Source organism: Heptranchias perlo, chromosome 28 (assembly GCF_035084215.1).
Source record: "Heptranchias perlo isolate sHepPer1 chromosome 28, sHepPer1.hap1, whole genome shotgun sequence".
Taxonomy (NCBI): Eukaryota; Metazoa; Chordata; class Chondrichthyes; order Hexanchiformes; family Hexanchidae; genus Heptranchias; species Heptranchias perlo.
Genome location: NC_090352.1, coordinates 32,739,879 through 32,760,369, shown reverse-complemented (window position 1 = coordinate 32,760,369; position 20,491 = coordinate 32,739,879). Strand labels below are relative to the sequence as shown.

The 20,491-nt window shown below is 41.2% G+C and overlaps 1 protein-coding gene and 1 long non-coding RNA gene across 12 annotated transcripts in view; one reads left to right on the top strand and one right to left on the bottom strand.

Moving 5' to 3' along the window:
* ksr1a (kinase suppressor of ras 1a) overlaps positions 1-20,491 on the top strand; it is a 153,111-nt gene that overhangs the window by 67,897 nt on the left and 64,723 nt on the right. The gene's annotated exons all lie outside the window — the stretch shown is intronic.
* LOC137345025 (uncharacterized) overlaps positions 10,029-20,491 on the bottom strand; it is an 87,939-nt gene continuing 77,476 nt past the window's right edge. For all 3 annotated transcript variants that reach the window (XR_010968536.1, XR_010968538.1, XR_010968537.1), the window contains exon 4: positions 10,029-19,419. This is a non-coding gene — a long non-coding RNA (uncharacterized lncRNA). The remainder of the gene's footprint in view (positions 19,420-20,491) is intronic.

Below are 20,491 nucleotides of genomic sequence, written 5' to 3'. Positions count from 1 at the left end.
GGCTCAGAAGGAGGCCATTCGGCCCATTGTGTCCGTGCTGGCTTAATGAATGTGTTGTGGTTCATATTTCCATTTAATTTGTAAATGTATTAATTATCATGGTTTACAAGACTGAAGTGTTTGCAACCATCTTTAGCCAGAAGTGCAGAGTGGATGATCCATCTCGGCATTCTCCCGAGATCCCCACCATCACAGTAGCCAGCCTTCAGCTAATTCAATTCACTCCACGTGATATCAAGAAACAGCTGAGTGCACTGGATACAGCAAAGGCTATGGGCACCGACAACATCCCAGCTGTAGTGCTGAAGACTTGTGCTCCAGAACTAGCCACACCTCTGGCTAAACTGTTCTAATACAGCTACAACACTGGCATCTACCCGACAATGTGGAAAATTGCCCAGGTATGTCCTGTCCACAAAAAGCAGGACAAATTCAATCCGCCCCATCAGTCTACTCTCAATCATCAGCAAAGTGATGGAAGGTGACATCGACAGTGCTATCAAGCGGCACTTACTCACCAACAACCTGCTCACCGATGCTCAGTTTGGGTTCTGCCAGGACCACTCGGCTCCAGACCTGATCACAGCCTTGGTCCAAACATGGACAAAAGAACTGAATTCCAGAGGTGAGGTGAGAGTGACTGCCCTTGACATCAAGGTGGTATCAAGGAACCCTAGTAAAATTGAAGTCAGCGGGAATCTGAGGGAAAACTCTCCATTGGCTGGAGTCATACCCAGCACAAAGGAAGATGGTAGTGGTTGTTTGAGGCCAATCATCTCAGCTCCAGGACGTCGCTGCAGGAGTTCCTCAGCACAGCGTTCTAGGCCCAACCATCTTCAGCTGCTTCATCAATGACCTTCCCTCCATCATAAGGTCAGAAGTGGGGATGTTTGCTGATGATTGCACAGTGTTCAGTTCCATTCACAACCCCTCAGTTAATGAAGCAGTCCGAGCCCGCATGCAGCAAGACCTGGACGACATCCTGTCTTGGGCTGATGTCTGACACGAATGTTACTTGCTACTTAAGTGCCAGGCAATGACCATCTCCAACAAGAGAGAGTCTAACCATCTCGCCTTGACATTCAACGGCATTACTATTGCTGAATCCCCCACCAACAACATCCTGGGGTCACCATTGACCAGAAATATTGTGGCTACAAGAACAGGTCACAGGCTGGGTATTCTGCGGCGAGTGACTCACCTCCTGACTCCTGAAAGCTTTTCCACCACCTACAAGGCACAAGTCAGGAGTGTGATGGAATACTCTTTTGCCTGGATGAGTGCCGTTCCAACAACACTCGAAGCTCGACACCATCCAGGACAAAGCAGCCTGCTTGATTGGCACCCCATTCACTCCCTCTCCCACCGGTGCACTGTGGCTGCCGTGTGTATCATCTACAAGGTGTACTGCAGCAACTCACCAAGGCTTCTTCGACAGCACCTCCCAAACCCGCGACGTCTACCACCTAGAAGGACAAGGGCAGCAGGCGCATGGGAACACCACCACCATGTTCGCCTCCAAGTCACACACCATCCTGACTTGGAAATATATCGCCGTTCCTTCATCGTCGCTGGGTCAAAATCCTGGAACTCCCTACCTAACAGCAGTGCGGGAATACTTTCACCACAGACTGCAGCGGTTCAAGAAGGCGTTTCACCACCACCACCTTGAGGGCAATTGGGAATGGGCAATAAATGCTGGCCTTGCCGACGACGCCCGCATCCCATGAATGAATAAAAATTATATAGCGATATTGAAGTAGCAAAATATCCCAAGTTGTTTCACAAAGGCATAATGAAATTGGTCAATGATCTAAAGAAGGAGGCATTAGGAGGAGAGGGAGGCAGAAGGGTTTAGGGCGAAAATGTAATCGGGGACCTAGGCAGCTGAAGGCATGATTGTTAATGGTGCGGCAAAGGAAGAAGGGGATACACAAGCGGCCGGAGTCAGAGGAGCAGAGAGTGCAGAGATAGAGAGGGGTGAGGCTATGGTGAGATTTAAAAACAAGAATGAGAATTTTAAATTTGAGGTGCTGAGACCCAGATCCAGTGGAGGTAAGCGCGAATAGATGTGATGGGTGAGCGTGATTTAGTGTGGAATAGCATGTGGGCAGCAAGAGTTTTGAATGAGTTCAGGTTTATCGAGGGTGGAGGATGAGAGGCCAGCCAGTCAGCTTAGCTCAGTTGGTAGTACTCTTGCATCTGATCAGAAGGTTGTGGGTTCACACACCACTCCGAGCACACAGTCCAGATTAGCACTTCAGTGCAATACCAATGGAATGCTGCATTGTCAGAGCTATTGTCTTTAAATGGAGACCCTGTCTGCTTGTTCAGGTGGATGTAAAAATCCATAGCACACTTTGAAGAACAGGTAGTTCTCCCAGTGTCCGAACTAACATTCCCCCTTCAACCAATAGAAACAAAAAAGATTACCTCATTTGCTCTTTGTGGGACCTAACTAGGCGCGATTGGCTTCCGCATTTGCCTGCATAACAGTGACGACACTTCAAAAATAATTGGTTGTGACGCGCTTTGAGATATAAATGCAAGTTAGTTCTTCCTTTTCTCCCTCCCTCCAGGCATCACAACTCTGCAAGGGCAGATTACTACAAAGGTACGGCTTCTGGACAATGGGGATCAATGTCCATTTACCAGAACTGCTGTAAAACAGTTGAGGGAGGAACTGTTCAATTAAACAAAATTATAATGCTATTAACAGAAAAAACATGTTAAAAATTTTTAAAGTGCTTTTAAAAAAGTACTGTTACTGTGGTAATGTTGCCCAATCTCTTTTTTTTTCCCTTTCTCCTTTTCTGAAGATGGGGACAGTAATGACTGTCTTATAGGCACCAGCATCCCCGTGTATCATGCTCAACTCGCCATTCCTGTGAGACTAGAAAATGAGTGGAGAGCACCATGGCTGAGCACGTATCGTGCCCACATATGTATCTTCCAGTAGGGGTCTCTGAATAAGGATCAGGAGTGTGAATTCTGGCTGACTTTTTTCTTCTCTCTTCCCTCTATCCTACCCTTGCTTGTGACACTGATTCAAAAGTAGTACTCCTCCCTGATTCCAGGAAAGTCAAAATTAATTGTTTCATGACTTGAGATCAGCTAACCTAGCACGGATATCTTTTAACATTTGCAAAGTTCGACCCAAGCTTTACTATTTGTGCTAATTATAAGCCAATAAACTTTAGACTAGAAAGTTGTAAACCTGGAGTCCTCACTCTAATTGGTGTTCAGTGGGAGTCACCAAATTTAAAGTAAAGTGCTGAATTAAGTTGAGGATCCTGGACAGGTATTCATAAAGTTACATGACACTTGGTTTGAACAGCTTTAGCAATCTTGTATCTCAGTTATGCTCAGAGATTAATTTGGAAGGTGTCGCTAGCTAACTCTGAGCATTTAGAAGACAGTTTTAAAAAAAATTTGAAAATGATCTTTTTAACTAGTGTAATCTTTTAATGGTATAGAATCATTTAGCTCATTTTCAGTGGTGTACAGTGTATTCTGAGGAAAGGTCAGTCCTTGATTTTATATATGTACATTTTTTGACTTGGAGCAAGTAATGCTATTATGAAAGTTGATTGTGAAGGAACCTTCAAAAGGTGACAACCTGATAGTGTTATAAAATAGTAATGCATTGAGGTGTTGAGATTATACCGTGAACCACGAACAAAGATGAAGGTGTTCAGTAACATCATATCAACTGCTCATTGTGTTACTGCCTTGTTAAAGGCTTATAATTCTTTAGGCTACATACAGACATAAGAATTTCTTGCCGTCTTATTTAATTTGCTAGCAAGACTTCAGGTAATATATTTGCATGATTTAACACGCAGTGATATTGAGATGCACTTGGCACAGAAGATGTCACCGTTTGAATACATCATACTATGTATCTAGAGGTTTTAAGAAATGTTCTGGCATCCTTAAATAATTGTTATTGTTTTACTGTATCAATAAATCCAGTAACAAAGTGAGTGTTTTCCATACCTGTCTGGTAACAGGCATTCTGTTTTCTGGAGGGACTGTTGGCAAGTTGTATTTGCAACATAAATGCCAGGAGCCTCCTGCTGCTGCATAAAATAGATAGAAAATGAGAAATATCATGTTGACTTTTTAGTTGACAAGTTTATAAAAATAGCATTATGTTGCTTATTCCATCTTGCATACTAAAAGGTGAGAATGGAAAATTCAAAAGGACACATAGTTCTTGGTCTGATACAGTAAATTACTTGAAAATACAGTAACTTATACAGGCAAAAGTGGCAGCCATTTTGCACACAGCAATATCCTAAAATGAGATGAATGGCTAATTAATCTGTTTTTGGTAGTGTTTGTTGAGGAAGAAATGTTGGCCAGGATTCTGAGAGAATTTCCTGCTCCTCTTCGATGCAGTGGGATTTTTAACCTTCACTAGAACCAGCAGACTGGGTTCTCAGTCCTAAACAGTAGATTATGTACTGAAGTTCTGGAGTGGACTTGAACACGCAACCTGCTGTTGTGGAGGCAAGAGCACTAGCAACTGAGTCCAGCTGACATTTATAAGTGGATATTTCTCCAAACAATATTCCCCAACTTCATCTGGTGATAAGAACATAAGAAATAGGAGCAAGAGTAGGCCATACGGCCCCTTGAGCCTGCTCCACCATTCAATAAGATTAAGGCTGATCTTCGACCTCAGCTCCACTTTCCCACCCGATCCCCATATCCCTTGATTCCCCTAGAGTCCAAAAATCTATCCACCTCAATCTTGAGTATATTCAATGACTCAGCATCCACAGCCCTGGGGTAGAGAATTACAAAGATTCACAACCCTCTGCGTGAAGAAATTCCTTATCTCAGTCTTGAATGGCTGACCTCTTATCCTGTGACTATGCCCCCTAATTCTAGATTCTCTAGCCAGGGGAAACAATCTCAGCATCGACCCTGTCAAGCCCCCTCATAATCTTATATGTTTCAATGAGATCACCTCTCATTCTTCTTGACTCGAGAGTATAGGCCCATTCTACTCAACCTCTCTTCATAGGACAACCCTTTCGTCCCAGGAATTAATCTAGTGAACCTTTGTTGCACCGCCTACAAGGCAAGTATATCCTTCCTTAGATAAGGAGACAAACTGTACGCAGTGCTCCAGGTGTGGTCTCACCAAAGTCCTGTACAACTGTAGTAAGACTTCCTTACTTTTGTACTCCAACCCCCTTGCAATAAAGGCCAACATGCCATTTGCTTTCCTAATTGCCTGATGTACCTGCATACTAACTTTTTGTGTTTCTTGTACGAGGACACCCAAGTCTCTTTGGACACCAACATTTAATAGCTTCTCACATTTAAAAAATATTCTGCTTTTTCTATTCTTCCAACCAAAGTGAACAACCTCGCATTTCCCCACATTCTACGCCATTTGCCACCTTCTTGCCCACTCACTTAAACTGTCTATATCCCTTTGCAGACTCTTTGTGTCCTTCTCACAGCTTACTCTCCCACCTAGCTTTGTATCGTCAGCAAACTTGGATACATTACACTCGGTCCCTTCATCTAAGTAATTAATACAGATGTAAATAGCTGAGGCCCAAGCACCGATCCTTGTGGCACCCCACCAGTTACAGCCTGCCAACCTCAGAATGACCCGTTTATCCCTACTCTCTTTTCTGTCCTTCAACCAATCCTCCATCCATGCAAATATATTACCCCCAACCCTATGAGCCCTTATTCTGAGTAACAACCTTTTATGTGACACCTTATCGAACGCCTTTTGAAAATCCAAATATACTACATCCACTGGGTCCCCTGTATCTACCCTGTTAGTTACATTCTCAAAAAACTGTAGTAAATTTGTCAAACATGATTTCCCTTTCATAAAACCATCTTGACTCTGCCTAATCATATTATGATTTTCTAAGTGCCCTGTTACCACTTCCTTAATAATGGATTCCAGCATTTTCCCAATGACCAATGTCAGGCTAACTGGCCTGTAGTTCCCTGTTTTCTCTCTCCCTCCCTTCTTGAATAGCTGGGTAATATTTGCTACCTTCCAGTCCACTGAGGCCATTCCAGAATCTAGAGAATTTTGGAGGATCATAACCAATGCATCCACTATCTCTGCAGTCACCTCTTTTAGAACTCTAGGATGTAGGCCATCAGGTCCAGGGGATTTATTGGCTTATAGTCCCATTAGTTTGTCCAGTACTTTTTCTCTAGTAATATTAATTGTTTAAAATTCCTCACTCTCATTTACCCCTTGGTTCCCCACAATTTTTGATATGCTTTTTGTGTCTTCTACTGTGAAGACAGAGACAAAATATTTGTTTAACGCATCTGCCATTTCCTGATTTCCCCATTATAGTTTCTCCTGTCTCAGCCTCTAAGGGACCAACATTTACTTTTGTTGCTACTCTTCCTTTTTAATTACTTGTAGAAGCTCTTACAATCTGTTTTTATATTTCTTGCTAGTTTACTTTCACATTCTATTTTCTCCCTTTTTTATCAATTGTTTTGGTCGTCCTTTGTTGGTTTCTAAAACTCTCCCAATCCCCACGCTTATTACTCTTAGCAACATTATAGGCCTCTTTCAATCTAATACTCTCCTTAACTGCTTTAACTTTCCGTGGAGCTTTTATTTCTCGATGGAATGTATACTTGTTGAGAATATTGAAATAGTTCCTTAAATGTTTGCCATTGCTTTTCAACTGTTAAACCCTTTAATTTCCCAATCTACCTTTTGACAACTCGCCCCTCATACCTATGTAATTGGCTCTATTTAAGTTTAAGACTCTAGTTTCTGACTTAAGTACATTACTTTCAAACTTAATGTGAAATTCATCATATTATGATCACTCTTCCCCAGAGGTTCTTTTACTGTGAGATTGCTAATTAACCCTATCTCATTACATTATACAAGATCTAAAATAGCCTGTTCTCTGGTTCCATGACGTATTACTCTAGGAAACCACCTTGAATACATTTCATGAACTTGTCTTCCAAACTACCTTTGCCAATTTGATTTGCCCAGTCTATATGCAGATTAAAGTCCCCCAAAATGATCGCATTTCCTTTGTTGCAAGCTCCCATCATTTCATGATTAATACTTTGCCCAACGGTATTGCTGCTATTTGGGGGCCTATAAACTACTCCCACCAGTGTTTTCTGCCCCTTGCTATTTCTAATTTCCACCCATATTGATTCTACTTCCTGATCTTCCGATCCGTTGAAAGATCCTTTCTCACCACTATCCTTATATCGTCCTTTATTATTAGGGCTACACCTCCTCCTTTTTCAGTCTGCCTATCTCTTCTAATGTCCTGTACCCTGGAATATTTAGTTTCCAACCTTGGTCATTTTGCACCCATGTCTCTGTAATGGCTATTAGGTCAAACCCATTTATCTCTTTGTGCAATTAATTCATCTATCTTGTTACGAATGCTCCTTGCATTCAGATAAAGAGCCTTTAATTTTGACTTTTTTTCATTAAAATATACTTTATTCATAAAATTTGCAGCAATACATACAATACAGTTGTCATATGACATTCCAAACGCACACAATACAGATTATACAATTTGCAGGTTACATCAAGTACAGTTCAATGAACACATTGTACGTAATTACAGTTCATGACACTCTAGGGTGCCTCATTGTATTACACTCAGTAACTTCTTACTATTTTTTCCTGCCACTGTTATTGGTAAACTCTCTGTCCCTTCCTGCTACACGCTGCTTATCTTTACCCAAGTCACTACACTGTTGGGTTGTCTTAACTTTTCTCCTTAGATTTCAAAATTTCCCCATACCTGACCCGTCCCCCTTTTTTTTTAGCTTAAAGCCCTATCCACAGCCCTAGTTATTCGATTCGCCAGGATGCTGGTCCCAGCCCAGTTTAAGTGGAGCCCGTCCCATCGGAACAGCTCCCTCTTTCCCTAGTACTGGTGCCAGTGCCCCATGAATTGAAACCCCTTCTTCCCACAGTACTCTTTTTGTCCCTATGCCAATTTGCATGTGGCTCAGGTAGTAATTCAGAGATTATTACCTTTTGAAGTTCTGCTTATTAATTTAGACCCAAGCTCCTCAAACTTTCTCAGCAGAACCTCATTCTTAGTTCTACCTATGTCGTTAGTTCCTACGTGGACCACGACAACTGGATCCTCCCCCCTCATGCTCCAAGTTCTTTTCCAGCTGCGAGGAGATGTCCTTAACCGTGGCATGGGGCAGGCAACACAGCCTTCGGGACTCTCTGTTGCGGCTACAGAGAACATGGTGATGCAAGGTTATTTATCGTGTTGCAGTTTGTTTTTGTAGCATTGTTTTTTCTGCCAACAGTTTCACAACAGTTTCCATAAATAAACTTTGCCCTATATGATCCAGAAGTTGTACCTGTTTGATCATCTGTTTTTAACAGAGGTGTGTGTCCAGAAAAGTAACAGTTGCCCCGCAGGCTTCCCCAATTGCTCAGTCAGTTTACTGAGTGAGTAGCTAGGAGGTTCACAGGTTTCTGTGGTTTGTGCTAATTTAGCTGGTTTTAATTGGGGGTGCTAAAGCACTAATTGGCCTCCATGCCCTCCTCCCGGGTTAGGGAGGGGAAAGGTCAGCTAAGGTTTTACTCCTGATCTCAATCCACCGCCCCCTCTTGGAAGTGTACGTGCGTGGATGTCTGATGAGGACAGGATCGAGCTTGCTGTGATGCCTCCGGTGGTGAAACGGCCTGCTGATACTCGCTCTTAAGGTTCGTGCATGAATAATAGGCATTTGGGTGATATCGGTTTTTATGGTAAAACTTTTAGAAATCAATATTTCCAAGAATGGAGGGAAGAAAATTGGCAAGAGAGAAAAAAAATTACTGTACCTAAAATAACCTGCTCCCTGGATTTAATGTAACCTTGCACTAACATTAGCAAATACTCACTTTTGAATAGTGCATAATAAATACAGACCAGATTTTACAAGCTAGAACAATGAATGTATTTGTTCAAAACTAAGTAGAAACATGAAGCACAAAAATTTAGTGAATACAAATATGAATATGCATGTACAATGAGAAGTTTATAATGGCTCATTGACATTTTGTAAGTACTTCATATGGAAAGTTAGTCGCTTCAGTTTTGAAATACGTAGTTCTGATTACTGGTAAACCAAATTCAGGAGATTTTGTTTTGGACTGCTTTTGGTATTTGGTTGGCTTATTGAGAAACAAGGGAGTGTAGAAGAACAGAGATTTGGGAGTCCAAGCATACAAATCATTAAAAGCAAGTAAACAGTGTTGTAGCTGTTCCAGTACAGCTACAACACTGGCATCCACCCGACAATGTGGAAAATTGCCCAGGTATGTCCTGTCCACAAAAAGCAGGACAAATCCAATCCGGCCAATTACCGCCCCATCAGTCTACTCTCAATCATCAGCAAAGTGATGGAAGGTGTCGTCGACAGTGCTATCAAGCAGCACTTACTCACCAATAACCTGCTCACCGATGCTCAGTTTGGGTTCCGCCAGGACCACTCGGCTCCAGACCTCATTACAGCGTTGGTCCAAACATGGACAAAAGAGCTGAATTCCAGAGGTGAGGTGAGAGTGACTGCCCTTGACATCAAGGCAGCATTTGACCGAGTGTGGCACCAAGGAGCCCTAGTAAAATTGAAGTCAATGGGAATCAGGGGGAAAACTCTCCAGTGGCTGGAGTCATACCTGGCACAAAGGAAGATGGTAGTGGTTGTTGGAGGCCAATCATCTCAGCCCCAGGGCATTGCTGCAGGAGTTCCTCAGGGCAGTGTGCTAGGCCCAACCATCTTCAGCTGCTTCATCAATGACCTTCCCTCCATCATAAGGTCAGAAATGGGGATGTTCGCTGATGACTGCACAGTGTTCAGTTCCATTCGCAACCCCTCAGATAATGAAGCAGTCCGAGCCTGCATGCAGCAAGACCTGGACAACATCCAGGCTTGGGCTCATAAGTGGCAAGTAACATTCGCGCCAGATAAGTGCCAGGCAATGACCATCTCCAACAAGAGAGAGTCTAACCACCTCCCCTTGACATTCAACGGCATTACCATCGCCGAATCCCCCACCATCAACATCCTGGGGGTCACCATTGACCAGAAACTTAACTGGACCAGCCATATAAATACCGTGGCTACGAGAGCAGGTCAGAGGCTGGGTATTCTGCGGCGAGTGACTCACCTCCTGACTCCCCAAAGCCTTTCCACCATCTACAAGGGACATGTCAGGAGTGTGATGGAATACTCTCCACTTGCCTGGATGAGTGCAGCTCCAACAACACTCAAGAAGCTCGACACCATCCAAGATAAAGCAGCCCGCTTGATTGGCACCCCATCCACCACCCTAAACATTCACTCCCTTCACCACCGGCGCACTGTGGCTGCAGTGTGCACCATCCACGGGATGCACTGCAGCAACTCGCCAAGGCTTCTTCGACAGCACCTCCCAAACCTGCGACCTCTCCCACCTAGAAGGACAAGGGCAGCAGGCGCATGGGAACAACACCACCTGCACGTTCCCCTCCAAGTCACACACCATCCCGACTTGGAAATATATCGCCGTTCCTTCATTGCTGGGTCAAAATCCTGGAACTCCCTTCCTAACAGCACTGTGGGAGAACCGTCACCACATGGACTGCAGCGGTTCAAGAAGGCGGCTCACCACCACCTTCTCGAGGGCAATTAGGGATGGGCAATAAATGCCGGCCTTGCCAGCGACGCCCACATCCCGTGAACGAATATAAAAAAAAAGGCTAATGGGATGTTGGCCTTTATCTCAAGGGGGCTGGAATACAAAGGGGAGGAAGTTATACTTCAGTTGTATGGAGCCTTGGTCAGACCGCATCTGGAGTACTGCATTCAGTTTTGGGTACCGCACCTTAGGAAGGACATATTGGCCTCGGAGGGGGTGCATTGCAGATTCACCAGAATGACATGGGGACTAAAATTATGAGGACAGGTTGCATAAACTTGGCTTGTATTCCCTTGCGTGTAGGAGATTAAGGGATAATCTGATTGAGGTGTTTAAAATGTTAAAAGGATTTGATAGGGTAGATACAGAGAAACTATTTCCTCTGGTGGGGGAATCAAGAACAAGGGGACATAGGCTAATTTTAAGATTATCAGGAAGCACTTTTTCACACACAGGGTAGTAGAAATTTGGAACTCTTCCCCAAAAGGCTGTGAACGCTGGGACAATTGGAGCCTTCAAGACTGAGAGATTTTTGTTAGCTATGGATCGCAAGGGATATGGACAAAAGTGGGAAAATGGAGTTGAGATGCAGATCAGCCATGATCTAATTAAATGGTGGAGCAGGCCCGACGGGCTGAATGGCTTATTCCTGTTCCTAACGTTCATCTGTTCCTAATAGTCTCCATCTAGCAGAGCGTTCAAAGTGAACATTCCCTTTGATTAATCACCAGAACATGTAAGATCTACTGAGCTGAAACCAACTCCAGCTTTTAACCACTTAATTCTTTTGAAGTATGATTTTTGGATGAACTTCGCGATATTGCATTCAAACTTACAACAAAGAATGCTGCAACAGAAGTACGAATAATTATGGTATACACATACGGAACTTGACTATATGTGCACAATCCAATCCTTAAATGAATTTGTCTGTGGAGAGACAAACTGCATTAACAAGTCCATCAATCAATAAGATGACAAACTTTGATCTTCTGATCAATGATCTGCTCTTTAGTTAAATATGAAACTAAGGAAACACCAATGGCTGTACAAGTTTATCAGCAGCGGGGTACAGGTCAGGAAATCTCAGGTTTGATTCCCAGCCTAAGTTGAAATTAGCTGATCTTGGTTCGGGCTGCAGTGGGGGTGCTAGAGTAGGCTTCAGTATCCCTGGTGATGGAGGGAGAAGATTTGCTAGGTTTCATGCTCCTGATTGATATCCAGCAGCTCCTGACAAGTATGTGTGGGAGCATCAGGTGAGAGTGGGTTCAGGCTTGACGGTGATGATTGAATAATCTGCCAATATTCACTGTTGAGGCTCACATGAATAATCGCCTCTTGGGTGAGGTAGTGGAGGCTGCCAGAGGTCTATGGAACCATACTTAGCAAGGAATCAACATCTCCAGGGAAGGAAGGAGGGAGGGGATAAAATTGTCAAGAAGTTCGAAAAACTGTAGCAATTCAAAATCTGTGACCACTCTGTACATTGAAGTCTGTTTCCTCAGTGGCTCACCTGGTTAAGGCAGTAAGCATTTGAGCCATACAGACCAATAGGTCCCAGGTTTGATGTCCAATCAATGTTGAATTAGCTAATCTCAACCAGAGGGGTATTAGGGGGCACTACAGTTAGCCTCAGCACCACAGGTTCAAAAGTGGACAATTACCCAGGATTCTGCTTGTGATGGATATCCATCAATCTCCTGTTGAAAATGCATGTGTCTGGGTGAGGGCAAGATTGGGTTTGGTTGAAATGCATGCTGTGGTTCCAAGGTCTGCTGGGACACTCTGTCTATAGTTCTGAAGAATGACCACTATGGTGAGGGATCAGAGGGTGCCTGGTCCCTGTGGAACTGCACCCCATCATGGAGGCCATGCTTCAAAGAGAGGAGATGGGGAAGGGTGAAAATTGATGGAAAAAGGTGTGCATGCATGTAAGTAAATTGCGTGAAAGCACAACTACTAACTGCTTTGGAGAAATGAAATTTTTTAAGTGTTAGGAAGCATATAAGTGCATTAAATGTACAATTGGGATCCTGATGTTTTTCTTTAAAAAATACATGGCCTTTTCAGAACTTCTTTCCTGCACGTGGCTTTAGTTGTGCGTATAATGAGAAAAAAGAAACACTCACATGTTAATGATTCCTGTTTGAAACTATATTATCCCTAACATTGTGAAACAAAAATGTACATTTTATATTCTGTAGTATTTGAACATTGTTCATAGCTTTATTTCTAGGCTGTTGTCGTTTAATGAATATTTGGTTTGGAGAAGTAGTTGACATAGTGTGCAATGAACTTATCCTGTGGTTAACAAGAAAATTGTTGTAAACTTTTTGAAAAAAAACCCGGTTTTGAATTCTTTTTATCTGATTGTAAACCATTGCTTTCTTTGTTCTCTATTTACAAAGTCCAATGCTTCATGTAAAGGGATGGAAATAATGCTTCAGACTTTTTAATGTATGCCTCATCTTATCAAAGACATTATATGAGAGGTTTACAGTAACACCATAACACTTTTTTTAAAAAAGAGCATTACAATGTCCAATCTGCACAGCATACAGTGTGAAAGTCTTTTTTTATGTGCCCGGACATCTGGCTGCTTGCCAGCACCACAAGTGGTAAACATAAGGTGTTGATTAAATCGGCAATGTCGGACTCTGCAGCTTGGTCTACGTGGATGCTACTTTAGCAGTTGTTAAATTGATGCAGCCGTCTCTCTGATACTTGGCAAAAAGAGAGTTTAAAAAAAAACTGTTTGTGATTTGTAATTAAATAATGAGAGGGCTTAACGGTCCTCTAAGTAGAACACCTACTTCAATTATGTTATGTAGGTTTTTTTTTTCATTCTGTTCAAGGTGGAAAATGTATTTCATGTTTCTCTGTCCATTTGTGAACATTAAATTGCCACCACAGTAACTCAGTTGCTAAACTTTATAATGAACTTTCACGTAAGATTTGGGGGAGTTTTAAAAAAAATGATGGAAACTGTTCATCTAGTCACAGGTAGCAGCTATTTATTATGGAAACACTACAGTACCTTAAAGATAAATCTTCTGATTTTAGGATTAAACTCTATAATTGGCCCTCACAAGATAAATTCCACACTGCGGAGTTCACCTGTGACACACGCAGCCACTTTCCTTGTTTGACACAAGGAACACTTCATCAAGCAACATCAACATGGAGCACACTTTGTTACTTGTATCACGTGGGTAGGTGAACGAAATTCCATGGAGACAGAGGCACTGAGGACGCAGCTCATGATGCCGTCTGCTCCTTCTGGGACTATAATTTGTAAAGTTACTTTTAAGCAGTCATTATTTGCTCAAGGTATTTTTTCTGTCCCTTCCAGTTTAGATCTGGAATTTTCTCATTATAAACATGGTTTTATTTTTGACTCTCAAAGATATGCATTTGACCCAAAAATCATCTTTTTTAACCCAAGCAGAGAAAAAAAATAAAAGTAGCCCCTTAGGCATTGATTACTGTTGAAAAATGGCTATAGTCCTTTTGTCAATAATTTTCGATACATTGACGTGTTTTATTTTGAATTACATCATTGTAATATGACAACATAGAATTGCATTTATGTAGTGCCTTTAATGCAAGACAAATTACAGAGAGGGAGGAAAAAAATATAGATGAAAGGAATGATCTCCAAAGCCACGGTGTTAGTTAGGAAAAGTGACTGAAAGCTTGGCTGAAAAGATGGGTTTCAAGAAGATTGTTGAAGGTGGAGAAAGAAGTGGTAAGGTTGAAGGGTTTAGGCAGAAAGTTCCAGGGAGCAGGAATGAGGAGGCTAAAGACAAAGCCACCACTGGTGAGCCGAAGGGAGGGGTATACACAAAATGCTAGAGTCTAGAGGACTGAAGGGTGCAGGATGGAATGTAAGTGGAGAGGAAGTTACTGAAGTAAGATGGGACCAAGCAATGGAGGAATTTGAGGCAGAGGATTTTAAATCTAATGCATACAGGAAGTCGATGTAGGTCAGTGAGGATGGTAGTGATAGGTGAGTTTGAAAAACATTCAACAGTGACTGCCTCTTTAAAGGTATTACATTTTCATCAAACTTAATGTCTGTCGGCTTCTATCCTTAGAAAACTGACATGATGGATAGTAATACACATCATGTCCTTTTATAATTGACTGTAAACACTTTGCTATCACCGTAAAAGTTTAGTACGTGATTTATTTAGATGATAAACCACCACCGAAGCAAATTTCACCAGATTTTCACCAGTGTTAAGATGTTCTCAGACCCTGCTTTCAGAAGGTGGCATGTTTGCAACCATCTGTTCTTCAATGTGTGCTTACATATTTTCAGCTAAATAAGTTGACAAAAGTGACATAGTATCATAGAATTTTACAGCACAGAAGGAGGCCTTTGAAGGAGCTATCCAGTTAGTTCTTTAGATTTTTTTTTTAACTAAAGTTTGTGCCATTCACTTTTCAGACTCTGGGTTTCCTCTTAAAATAGACCTGCTGGGAAGTGTCTGTCTGAGAACCACAAAATAGTCAAAATTAAACTCTGTTGTAACACTTCTGTAAAACCCCCTTTTGTCATTTCTATTTTTCTTCTTTCTCCTCCATTGCTCTTTCTCCCCGGCCATCCTTTGTATCCAATTTGTTTTTGGTCAGATGTGTGACTCAGACCAACAGATATCTACCAACTCCATCAGTGTAGTTCCTTAGTTGGCTCACCACAAGATGTGTTTGATTGATGAGGAAAGGGAGCTTTTGTCCTCCTCTGAATCGTGTCTTTTTCCTGCATCCCTATCCTTCCCCAAGATTGCTTGACTGAGAATTATTGCACTCTTGGGCTTTGAAGAGGACTGGGATGAAGAGTGAAGACATTTTTATCATGGAATTATATGGAAAGTAGTTTCCGTAGGTTTAGAGAAAGTTACTAGATTAACAAATGATGCGGCTAATCGCCTGCTTTAGCTTCCTGAAAGATATCCCCTAATCAAGTGGCCTGATTATATATTATTTAAGTTTGTTTGTACAAAGGTTTTGTTATGTACTGTGTTTTATTTTTTATTTCAATGTCACATAAAGTGGAGCTTAGAATAAATCTTTTACAGATTTGCAATTGACATTAACATTTATATTTCCTATTTTCTCATCCCATTTGTACTCTTTTTTTTAAATGTGTTTCCAACACCTCTATTAACTTGGTTTGTGGGGGATTTTTTTTTAAAAGAGTATCACTCACTTGTTTTCTTGCTAAAGCAAATAGTAGCATGTACCATCTGTATGCCCAGGGGACTGGAATGGAAAGTTCCCCAGCCAAGACTGTCTGAAACACAGGGTACCTGATGCTAAAAATAGCAAGTTGTAAAGTAAACTGTCTGGAGTTAGGCCAAATGATTTATCACAGGTTATTGGGCTTAAAGCAGACATTTTTAGCTACCAAATTCTGATTTTTTAAGTATATTTATGACTGAAATGATAGAATTTGAGGCTTGATGTTGATTTTAACAAAAAAAACAGTACCTCAAACAAAATTGAACCAGCTCTGGCACATCTAATTATTACATAATTACCACATTCACCAGTGTCTGCTATAATGGAATCTCATTTTGAGGCTTAACTTAATGCTGTTGACTGAGTTAAGCTATGGGATAAGGATTATTTGCAGTAAAAAGTTGTTAAATAGAAACCTCAAGTACATGTCTTCTCTACTAAACAGGTCATATACTGCAAGGCATTTGGAGTAAAACCAAAAAACATGCATGGCTATGTGTTAATATCCTTTGCCAGAAAGCACGTTGGTAATCCGAGGCTGTGATATGCATAATGTTTCTTGGTGCTTATAATTAGGAGTGAAATAATGCTCTCAAAAATCCCTGACTTAAAAATATTATGATATGGATTTGTGCCTGTGATTCCTCACTCAGCATGCTGTTGATTTCACCCATTCAATTTTGGAGGAAGGGGAGGGAATGGTTGTGAGCTTTCTCACTAAAAGGGGAGAAGATTGGGTAGAGCCCCTTCAAATGGATCTGGAGAGCCTCCCTTGGTATTGCGCGTGAGTAACTTTGACCGACAGCCCATGATCCCCACATGTTGAGCTTTCTGCCAGCACTGCCTCCGGTGGATAGGTTCATCTACCTAGGAAGCACCATGTCATGTGATGTGCTCCCAGATGATGAAGTGAACCACAGATTGCTTAAAGCCATTAGTGCTTCTGGAAGGCTCTGTGTGAGGTTAAGGGATAAAAGGGGCATTAAACTGGCAACAAAACTTAAAGGCCTACAAGGCAATAGTTATAACACCCTTACTGTACATGCACGATAGCTGGATCACTTATAGTTGCCACATCAGACTGTAGATTCCACCTAGATTGCCTCAGAAAATCATGATAATTCGATGGTGGCGCAAGGTAGACATAGAGGTAATAATAGCAAAGGCGCAGCTAAGGTGGGCTGGTCACTTAGTCTGAATACCTGATACTAGACTACTCAAGAAGGTATTCTACGGTGAGCTGAAGCTTGGTAAATGTTCTCGTGGTGGTCAGTTCCAAAGATATAAGTGTTGGCTAAAGACCAATCTAAAGAAAATGTGGCATCTGAACTGACGCATGGGAGCATGATGCTTGTGGCAAAAAATGATTCATGATGGCATGACAAAGATTGATGCAAGTCATGTATAGCTAGCTAAACAAAAGCAAACCCAAAGGAAATCAAGGAAAGATCAACCCTTAGGTCAGTCTGACATCCGATGTTCTGTGTGCGGGAAAACATTCCTCGCAAAAATGGGACTTTACAGTCTTACAAGAACCCACAACCTGTATTAAATTGGAGATGAATCATAGACTGTCATCATTGACAGTGATGCACAAACCATCATCATCTCAATCTATTTTTATATGTATATATATTTATATAATATATATCTTAATGATCAATACAATTCTGACTCATTAATAACTTAAGTATTTTATTCTAGTTTATTTTTTCTCTCTTGGTGGCGGGGGGGGGGAGGTCAATAACTAAAATTATTCTTCTAGGCTTCAGAAGACAATAATATATCTATCTGGCTCCTGAAGTTAATCAAGCAAAACCTCTGGGATATTGTCGTACCCGATTTTTCCCTGTAAGCTAACATGGGCAGCAGTTTTAAAATTTTCCTTCCCTTTTCTTCTGAAGACAATGTTGGAGTACTGTTCCATGGGAATCCCTCTGCAATCTTGCTTACATAGCTGATATTCAAATGAGAGCCTTGACCGTATTAAAATGCTACAAAGATGGCTGGAAAACCCCACACACACAGCAAGGATTTGCAGAGTTAGCAAATCAATCATGGAATGCGTTAATGCTGTTTCTGATGTTCTCACTTGACATCCACCCATGTGCATTTTCCAGCAATGTTCACTGGATAAGGAGTCGGTGTGGAAACTCTGGCCCATTTTCATTTCTTCACTCACCCTGCCACTTCCTGGCCTGGCAAATTGCGGCCTTGAATTTGTTCTGATGATTTCATATCCATGATCTTTGTGACAGCATAGTTAACACATACAATTGGAATGTAAGATACAGAGACCTATAAAATAAATAATTTCTGAATAAAACCCTCATCTGATGTTCTAAATTGAAAGCTTGCATGATACATTCCTTATGGGACCATTGTATCATCTCTCTGTACAAAGAATTCTCTAATACTCTCATCCTCTGTTCCTGTACTACACTGATTACAATTAAGTGCTCATTTTCAGGCCTGGAAATCAAATGGAAATTAGTTGTTAAAATAAGTTTTCACACTATACAGTATTTAGCTATTCCAAAAACAAAGTGCAGCAGCTGAAACCTTTCCAACATTTTATAATTTTAGGTGCCACAAACAATTCCCTGGGCAGGACAGCAGACAAATTGTTTAAGGCCTCAGTAACTGGACATTAGAAAGCATGTTGAAGTTCAGTTGGTCAATTTGGTCTCATTGTCTTCTCCCTCCTTATGTAAAATCACTCTGCTGCTACTTTGATAGTATGGTGAAGATTGGGAACTGGTTGAGTGGCAAATTGTAGGCCTAGGCCCTATTAATGTGGCACATTGTGTTTGGTGATACTACAGCAGATTGGTGTACCAAGTGATGCGTTTCTCCATTAGGATTTAAATGTAATACTGTTCAGTCCTGCGGAGTAAATAACTACTGCAGTGGAAGGTGTTTTGATCCTATGTATTGGCGCATTAAGGGGAAATAAAAAGAAATGTCTATGGCAAATTCAAATAAAGCTTAAACGGTTGAAACTTTCTCACTATGCAGTACATATGGGTTACTGAGTAAAGCACCAACAATTCAAGTAGTGTTCTTGCTGTGTGTACAGTGTTTACTGTCGTATTTCTGTGGCATTTTCTAAAAATACTAATGATTTATTTTTAAAGGCCTCATGGTTTAACAAATGATTTAAGTGGAAGTATGAAACAGAGAGTATAATAAAGCCTGTCATTTATTTGAATTTTTAAACCAAAGTTTGGTTACTTTATAAACTGTAAAGTTTTGGGATCCAAGTTTTAGAATAGCATTAAGTTGGCAATCTGAGTTATTCGTAGGGCACTATCGGAGTGGCAGGATACTGATTCACCCGTGTCGTTCCTCCAAGGATGATTTTCTGATTTCAGCCATGTTGTTGTTGAAGGTTATTCACTTTGTGCTGCTCCCTTGCAAATTCTAGTAGCTGGTTAGAGGTGGCTTGGGACCTGGCTGTTTGAACATAGAGTGCTTTCTGCTGAGGCCTAAAAAGGGCGGAATGCATAATTAAATAAAAGGAATCCTTATATAATAGTTACCCCCATTGATGCTCCCATATAGTTTGCAAAAACTGTGTCAAAATGTCTTTTGCAGACAAAAATGTTACGTACATTAAACCTTCTATCAGAAGAGAAGTTATTTAATATATATGTTCACATATAGAAATGTGAGATTGAAATTGTGCTCTCTAACTTTTGTAGGTAACTGTATTGCTATGACTGAAGTGCCAAATAAATCCTTATCATTCACAGTTGAGTTTAAAATCAACTGGCACCAACCATTTCAATTAAAAGAAAATATATTTGCTTCTGTTATTTTTTCAAATAGCCTCCACAGAAGATATCTTTATATAAGAAAAAAATCTTTCTTTCTGAGTACTTTTTGTATGCATAGGACTTGCCTTTAACCTGGCTGATCATCTTTCAATGTGCATCAATCAGTAAATCTGCATCTTGTATTATTTTGCAAAAACAAAAACATATAGCGATTTATGATGTCTAATGAGTCACTAACCAGGACAACAGAATGGGCAATAGACAGTCTGTTGCAAAATGTTACTTTATTGCGCACTAGATTAGTGATTTCAAAGGCTAATTTACCTATGGCGGGGTGGGGTGGGTGGAAAATCTACGATATTTTGCAGTTTTAAAAAAAACACATTAAATTTGTTTACAAGGGTTTCCTACTTTAGACACTAAATACATTAGGTATGAGATAGTTTATGGGTTGAGCTAAAGATCAAAAAAGGGGCAGTCACACTAGTGGGAGTTTACTAAGGACCCCCAAACAGTCAAAGGGAGATAGAAGAGCAAATATGTAGGCAAATTTCTGAAATGCAAAAATAATAGTGCAATAATAGTAGGGGATTTCAACTACCTAATACTAACTGGGATTCAATCAGTATAAGAGTTATAGAGGGCGCAGAATTCTTAAATTGCGTTCAGGAGAACTTTTTTAGCCAGTTAATAGCAAGCCCAACAAGAGGGGGTGGGGGGCAGATCTGCACTTAGTTTTAGGAAATGAAGCTGGGCAGGTGGAAGAAGTATCCGTGGGAGA